Source organism: Garra rufa, chromosome 11 (genome assembly GCF_049309525.1).
Source record: "Garra rufa chromosome 11, GarRuf1.0, whole genome shotgun sequence".
Classification (NCBI taxonomy): domain Eukaryota; kingdom Metazoa; phylum Chordata; class Actinopteri; order Cypriniformes; family Cyprinidae; genus Garra; species Garra rufa.
The window spans coordinates 22,493,974-22,503,112 of NC_133371.1; positions in this window are offsets into that span (position 1 = coordinate 22,493,974).

Here is a 9,139-nt window from a genome sequence, read left to right on the forward strand (position 1 = left end):
ACTGGTTTCTGGATTTATTTGAGGAACTAATTCGGAGACCTGTAACAGCGTACTGGCAGGATGCTCCTGAACTAGCTTCTCTGAAGACCCCCGTGGGGGTTGCAAACTCTCCAGGGCCGCTACGTTTCCGGGCGGAACAGCTAGAGAATGATGTTCGCGGGAGATTGCTGCGCCCTGTAACACTGGCAGGGTTAGCTGACAGATCTCCTGAGGGCCCCCGAGGGCGCTTGGTGACCATAAACTGTGGTGCAACACAAGCCCCCTCGAGAGGGGCTGCCCTCATCAGCCCTGAGACACAACCGTCAGGGCCGTTTAGCCGAGGACCTCTTCGATTGGAGGACGACCCTCAGGTCAGGCCTCTTCTTAGAGGCCCCCGGCTTAGAGCGTTGCTGACCCCGCCCTCAAGGCCTGGCCGGAGGAGCACGGGAGGCAACGCTCTGCTTCTGTGCCTCCCTGTACGAGGAGCTCATACACGGCTGAGGCTGCTCCCGTCTAGCAGCCTCAGAGGAGTAAACGCGGCGAGGAAGGTAGGTCTTGAACGCCGCCGCCTGCTTGCGGGCCTCCTGGTGCCTGGCGACAACTGTGTCGACCGAGGCACCGAAGAGGCCGGTGGGATACAGGGGGGCGTCCAAGAGCGTGACCCTGTCCTTTTCTTTGAGTTCGGACAGGGTCAGCCAGAGATGCCTCTCCGCGGCCACCAGGGCTGCCATAGACCGCCCCACAGCGCGGGCGGTCTCCTTGATGGCGCGGAGAGCTAGATCAGCTGTACGTCGCATCTCTGTTACATTCACTTCCTCGCCCTTATTTAAACTCCTTCAGCAGGTCGGCTTGGTAGGCTTGAAGGATAGCCATAGTATGTAAACATGAACCAGCCTGACCTGCTGCCGTGTACGCCTTGCCCATCAAGCTAGATGTTAGTTTGAGTGGCTTGGTGGGCAAGGACAGAGCCTTCAGGGACGACGCCGAGCCGGGTGACAGATAGCCCGCAAGCGTCTGTTCAACCCGTGGCATCGTCCTGTATCCGCACTCCTCCGCACCCCCCACATTACCATAATTTTCAGCGGGGTTATAAAGGTGGAAGGAGTACGGCTTCTCCCATGATCTAGAGAGTTCTTTGTGTAGATCAGGGAAGAAGGGAAGGCTCCGTTTGGGGGGTGCTGACTTTGTCCGCAGGAAACGTTCATCTAACCTGCTTCGCTGCGGCTCATGTTGTTGCTCAGCGGGCCATGAGATGTTTAATTTGGCTACTGCGCTAGTCAGCACCTCCACGAGCTCCTCGTAGTGAGGCGAACGGGGGGGCGGTTGGGGCTCTGCCAGGCTTTCAACATCAACCTCCTCGGAGGAAGAAATGAGAAGCTCTGGGACCTCCTCCCGGGGGGAAGAAACCGCAGCGCGGGCTTCCGCATCCAGGAGGAGATCGCTCAAACCGCTGAGTGAGGGAGGAGATAGGGGGTCACCCGTCTCCATACCCTCCAGCAGATCGAGCTGCGAACCCCACGAGTGCAGCCGCGGGGAACGCTGGTGAAAGCCCCCTCCTCGAAGAGGGCTTTCCGGGAACGGAGCACCCGCAGCGGAAGACGCTCACACTGCGGGCAGTCAGCCTTTTCGAGGGCTGACTGTGCGTGCTCCGCTCCCAAGCAAACCACGCATAGACTGTGTGTATCCCCACCAACAATGAAGCGTTGGCAGTGAGGGACACACTGTCTATGCGGGCGCTGAACCGCCATAAAACTTTTCCCCTTGGTTGTTTTCATACTACTCAAATAAAAGGTGTGCAAAACTGGCACGAAAAAACAGCAGTATGAATGAGACAGACAGACACAGAGCGCTCTCGCTGAATGACAAAAGCTGCTGCCGGCTTCAAATGCACGTGCTTTATACTTTCTGGTCGCTGACGTCACCGCGCCTGTGACGTCACTCCCGTCGTTCATTGGTTGTAGACATGATTCAGAGTGCTGCCCGCCAATGGCGTTCCCCATAGCGTTCCATGACGCGGCTCGAGTTCCCAGAAGGGAACCAGCAAATTGCCTCCGACAGCGTGTCGAAGATTTTTGGACTGCTTTTGCAACCAAATGTGAGGCGGACGGCGAAATAGAATTCGTTTTTCCAGCGAATGCCAAATAAGTGCCAGAAATCTGGGTGGATGGGCATAACTTTGAAAGCAGAAGTAATATCGACTTTGGCCAACCAAGCGCCGCGACCTGCTTTTTTAATCAAAGTAGTGGCTTGGCCGACGTCGTGATAGTGAAGAGAAAACTCTTCGAGCGGAATGAGGCTGTTAATGCTAGGGAATGGGGAATTATGCGGAGATGAAAGATCAATTATGAGGCGTTTTTTGCCTGAGAATTTTCTGGTGGCAACGCCGATGGGGCTGACTCGATAGATGCTAAAGGGAGGGGCAGAAAAGGGGCCTATCATGAAATTTGAGTCTATTTCTTTTTTGATTAGGCCGTCCACTATTTTGGGTTCGGTGAGAGCGGAGTGGAGATTTGGGCAGATGAGGTTTTGGGAGGGGAGGCTCAGGACGCCAGGGTGGAATCCAAGTGTGAGACCTGAAAGAACATAACATACAAAATGAGGGTCAGGGTGATGAAGCAATTCAGCAGATAAGCGGGAAACATTTACAGGAGTCGATAAATAACTTTTTTGGTTTTTATTTGCAGCTTTATAGACAGGGCAGACTAGACGTACATGAGCGCCGCCACAAAAATTGCACACATGCATAAAACGACAGTGCTGTCTGGTGCATCTGCCGTTGTTAAAGTCGGAGCAGACTTGGTTGCTGGAGGAAGAAGGGCGGCGGTGAAGTGTGGGAGTTGGGGTAACTGAGGTCTCCATGAGACGTGGGACGTAGCTCGTGGATTTGGGTTGGGATGGTTCGGGGTCGGGAGGGATGGATGGATTGGTGAAGGGGCAGCTGGTGGTGGGGTGGGAAAAAGAATGGCAAACCGCGCAAGAGATGTTACGGCAGCCCAGGAACACTCTGTTATGGAGCTCGGTGTCCAGAGCTCCCCAATAAGGACACTGGTTCCACATTTTGCAGCGAACATCTTGTGATAAGTGTAAAAGTGGGAACCTCCATATGACAGGGCGAGTTCAGCGATTATTGAGAGGTAGTCACTGAGCTTGCGTCTCCTGTGGGGAAAGACAGTGCAGATGACTTCTGCGTAACGGGTGAAGGCGATGGTAAACTCGGGAAATGACAGAATGCGTGACTGGACGGGTGTTGAATTTTTTAAAGTGACAGAAAAATCGCCACAGTTGATTTGGCGATCGGCTGGTGATGGTAAGATAGGTGACAAGAGAGTGAAAAGATCAACATCCGCACCTGCTAGTATCTGGGTCCTGATGGAGTTGGGAACTGGGGGAGGTTCCTGTGCTGAAGCGTTTAGCGGGGCTGGAAGAGGTGTGGCTGAGGCCAAAGAGAAGGGAGGACGGGCCTGAGAAGGAAAGAAAGTGGCTGCAGGGACTGATTGTGGCGGTAACCGTGAGCTGCGGCCGTCTCCTGAAACGGGAAAGGGAGGGGGGAAGAGAGGGGGAATGAGGGGCACCGGTGCTTGTGGCAGTGGGGGAATGCTCGTGCTATGAGCGGAAGGCGGAGCTGCGGGCCATGAAAAGGGGAGAGAAAGGAGAGGCACGGGTTGCGGACGGGAATCGGCCGCTGGAGTGGGCGAGTTCGTGCTGCTGCGGCGGATCGTGGAGGCGATGGCTGGCTCTCTGCCAGCATGAGCAGCAGGCTCCCGCTTCGAAAGTCGAGCAGGGTGGCCATGGCTGGAGACTGCGGTGTCCGGGGCGTGGCCCAAACTCGGTGACGGCCTTCTGCTGCGTCCTGGCGTGGAGTAGGGGGCGCTGCGACCTGAGCGCACTCTGCCTGAAGCCCTGGTGGGAGGGGTAGATTTAGGTTTTTCCTGCTGTTGGAGAGATGAGTAGAGAGTGAGGAGTTCCACTTTAGAGGAACGGCGTGTAAAGGCGACGCCGGCGCTGGTGATGCATTTGACCATTTCAGTCAGTGGTGCTAGTACACTTCCTTTTCGCAGAAACTACGCCACAAAAAAATAATAAATAAAAAGCTTTCTTAAAGAGGCAAATGAGGTATGTATGTTTTCTTAAAGGGGTCATATGATGCGGTTTCTTGTCTTCCTTTGTCTTTGGAGTGTTACAAGCTGTTTGTGCATAGATAAGGTCTGTAAAGTTGCAAAGCTTAAAGTCTCAAAACCAAAGAGATATTTATTATAAAAGTTAAGACGCAGCCACACCCCTCTAAAACGGCTTTCTCGAACACGTCCTCACTTGTCCACATCACAGGGTAAGTAGATTAGCATAACACCACCCATATGCATATGGAAAGAAAAAAGGCATAACTTTTACCAGCTGTAGTAGTGTTGTAGCTGCCATGTTGTGGAGACGCGGTGTGTTTCATTGCGAAAGCAAAAGCAAAAGTAACGAAGATACAACTAGAAATCAGTTGTTAAGTTATATTTACAACACTGTTCCGGAACAGTACAACGTAAATATTCAAGTGGGTAATTCACTGTTCCTGAACCTGTGAGAGCAGCTTACAATGCCAGCTGTACACAAAGAGTTAAGGCTAAAGTGGGGCAATTCCAATGTTGCAAGGACAGTCTGCGCTTGTGACTGATGGCCTGTAAGTACGTTTTCATATTTAAAGAATTCAGTACTGACTATTCAAACACAAGTTTTGAGCAGTGCTTGTTGTTTCTCGTTCTACGATCGCAAAAGCAGACATGATGTTATGTTTACGTGACATGACACAACGCAACGCAACACAACACGTGAAAAGACAGTATGAGTCATTATAATCAGTAGCTATGTCCCCACTGGATGCAACAAATGCCTAGTTTATAAAATGTTATTGTTTCTGTCTCGTCACGCCGAGAAACAGCATCACAACGTGATAAGGGGCGTAACATTTCCTTCACACGTTTGAGGTATTCGGCCAATCACAACACACTGTATAGCTGGCCAATCAGAGAACACCTTGGTTTCCATCAACGATGAGTTTTGTAAAAATCGAAGCATTTCAGAAAGGTGGGGCAGAGAGGAGCAACAATAATGCACAGTATGTGGAAAATAATATGTTTTTTAAACCTCAAACTGCATAAAAACATTGCATTACAACAAATACACATAATAATGCTCTTTTTAGCAAAATCATATGACCCCTTTAATATGACAAATAAAAACCGACAGACTGATGAAAATGTAGGACATTTTTTTTAATATGCGACGTGCGGGACAATGCAAAGCAGGGCGGCTGGTCACCCGTACAGTTATTTACATGTGTGACAATTGCATTCTAAAACCAAACTCATACCCGTAAATTTTCAGGACTCACAACTGCATTCTCGGAACACATGCGCTGTGTGAACAGAACAGGACTGGACAACTACTCGTCCATCATTTCATTCAGTGCGAGAGAGATGTTTTGCCTCACAAACGCGTGCTTACGTGTGTTGCTTGCTTTAATGTGTGGTTTCAGTAACCTACAGTGATGGAGATATGATCTGTGATGTGGCATCTGAACGTTTTATTTCCAGTCTACACTGGAGCCACTCCTTTCAGTTTTGTGTTCTGTGTGCAACTCAAATGCTCCGGTCTCCACTCTAAAATATAAAAGGTCCTGTCTGTTAATGAAGGTTTGATAATTGAACTCGCGGCTGGATTAGACTCTTGTCGTGTCAGAAAGTGATAAGACCTTGATTTTTATGGACGTTGCCATCTTTGATTTTTTTTTTTTTTTTTTTTTTTTGGTCACTGTTGCTATGGTTACTGGTAAAGAAATATGGGCTTGACTTACATTGCACTTTCATACAGACAGTATTTTAGATGCAACTATTAGCTGCTGTGTGAACAGTACTTTCCGAGACTCACACTTGTAAGTATATGTGGTTGTTAGTCCCAAAAACTGACAGGCGATTATGTCATCATGTAATGTGTCATATGTCTTAAAAGCTCACAATCAGATCTATCCAAAGAAATATCGATCAAACTCCTAGGCCAATCGAGTTCTGCCTTTACAAAGACCGGGAAGAGGCCACAAGAAATGTGAAATGGGCAACGCCCCCTAGCATGCTCGCATCTCGCTCAGTGAGAATTGGGAAACTATGGATTATGAGACCATTTTTATCTATTTATCCCAATGTATGTGGGAATGGGATACTTTTAAATTCAGGTATGCCTTATCTTGCAGAATGGAGACTCCTAGAATAAATTTTGCCTCCCTTCAATACAATCCCAGTAACTATATATATATATATATATATATATATATTTTTTTTTTTTTTTTTTTTCAGTTTACTGGCACACAGTGGAATCAAAATAAACTTTCTGCAACATCATAGACCAAGCAGATCTCAAATAAGTTCTCAAATAAAAACTTAAAATCTAATTTTTTCTTTTTTTTTTAATTATCATTAAATTATTACAAATACAACAAAAATATTAATTATTTCACTCATGTGTTAAAGTTTAGATTTTTTCAGTTTTTTTTTTTTCACAATTATGCCGCAGAGCTAAAGTGGTTAAACATAGCGATGGAGATTGCCTGTCAATCAAGCTGTTCACGAAGGGTCAATTTGGACAGCACTACAAAATGGCTGACACTATATAGTGGATAGGGAGTGGTTTTAGACACAGCTATGAAATTACCAAAAAGTACCAATACATTACGTAACTGTTACGTGATACACTTGCCTGAAAAGGTGCAGGGCAGGAATCGAAAAAGTTGGAGGACACATCCCCTTTGTATTCTATGTCCATGAATATGATTACTCTGTGAATCAATTCATATTTAATTTGGCTAATGTTTGGCACTATATAGCATTAGTGCGATGGTAGTGAACTGCGCAGATTTCTGAGATCCAAATTACCACAGTTTAGTAACATATATTTAAATGTTAATGTTAGATATGTGGTTCTTAATCCTGTTGTTACATCACCTGTTTCAAAGCATTTAAATTTGGTTCAGCAACAGTGAAAAGTGGCAAGATTTTAGATAAGAGACTTTGTGGTTTTACTGAAGGAAATTCTGTGTTACGCATTAGAGGGCACAAATTGAACATAGATGTTTGTAAACTGTTCAGACAATGCAAATTAGATGATGTAATAAGATAATCAAAAATATAATCAAATTATCATTATATGAATTCATATTATTCTCCTCATACCCAGTTCAAGGGCTAATTAATATAACATGATTATTAAAATTGATCTCTTTTTACTTGAGACTTAACTTAAAGCTTAATAAAATGTTGGGAATAAACATGTAAAATTATTTATTTGCCAAACAGCTGTAGTTTTCTGTAAATCTGTGCCAGTTAATGACGTTTCACAGCAACTTTGCTACCTCCGCTGTATTGCTATGACTCGTCAATAGTATTGCGTATCCTCACTGGTTTGCTGGCAGGCGGCTGATTTCATGAGCAAGCTATGTGTCAGGGTTTTGGACTTCAGTTCGGCCTACAACACTACCATCCCAATCCTCCTCCTTCCCAAACTAACTCAGCTTTCTGTGCCCAGCTGTGGAAGCTCAACCTACCACAGGAACTGCTAAAACAGTTCTACTATGCCATCACTGAATCCGTCCTCTGCACTTCAATTACCAGCTGGTTCAGCTCAGCTACCAATTCTGACCACAGAAGACTACGTTGGATAGTCCGGACTGCTGAGCGAATCATTGGTACAAATCCTCCCTACTCTTTGAGATCTGTACTTATCCAGAGTGTGCAAAAGGGCTGGTAAAATTACTCTGGACCCCTCACATCCGGCACACTCGCTCTTTGAACTGTTACCATCCTGAGCACCAGAACAACCAGGCACAAGAACAGTTTCCTTCCCTTAGGCTATCCTTCTCATGAACACTGGACAGTAATCGTGGAACCACAACACTATTATACAATTATTTATTCAGTTATTTATTTAACACACATACTTATTTACATTCAAATTTCAAACATACCTGTACATAGTAAATTGTTTATTTTGTATATTGTGTCTATGCTATTTTGCCCATTGTCTGTCTTGTATACTTGTATATTGTTATTTTTATAATCTGGGTCTTGTCTTGTCACTGTCATTCTGTTTGACTGTGGAGCTTCTGTCACTACAACAAATTCCTGGTATGTGTAAACATACCTGGCAATAAAGCTCATTCTTATTCTGATTATTATGTTGAGCTTCACTCAAAACTGTTGTAAATTACTCTAGAAATATATACCTTTGTTTATGTCTGTGTGTTGCTCGGTAACCACAACCCTTTATGAGGAACTACATTTTTGGCGGAATAATAATAATTATATTTAATAATTATTTTTATTATTATCATTACATTTTATTTGCTCTGTTTTATTTTGTGAAACCTTACTACGTAGATATGGAATAACTGTTTTATAAAAGCAATAAGCCCCGTGAAGCCATGGTTTACAATTAATTTATAACAGTTTTGTGTTGTGCCTAACAATGCCCCTTAGCTGTTAAACACACACTGTACTGTACTCACTGCACTCAGCAATCCGCTTGAGAGCGGTCTCAACGTGGCCAGATCTTCTGGAATTTACAGCTGGCTCTGATGTCTCTGTTGTGGTTACACATGAGATATAATTTGTTATGGGTAAATCTAAGGGTAGTCTTTGGTCTCTTTAATCTATTATTTGTTCCAGAGAAGAAGATAGTTTTGGCAAAATCTCATGTTTATGTAAATTCAATGCTGTATATATCAGAAAGCTGCCTTAACTAATACTCTTGACTGAATTGCCTAGCAAGTTTTTGATGGCTGTTGTTGTTTATTAAATATTATTACTCAATAAATAAAAGTGTACTATATTTAACTATGAACTATATTTTAAATAATGTATTTAATAATAGTGTTTAGTATTGAGAAACGTGCGCGTATTTGTGATAGTGATTTTAGTTACATTGTTCTGCCATTCGATGGCGACAAGAGACTGCTTTTATAAGTGAGCAGTAAAAAATGACTTTGAGACGTTTAAACTGAAAAGTTATTAAGCGGAAGTTATTTTTAGCAAAAAGGAGAGGGACAAAATCCCCCCTGAAGTGTTTGCAAATCTGGTGGCCAACTACAAGAAATGTCTGACAACTGTGATTGCCAACAAGGGTTTTG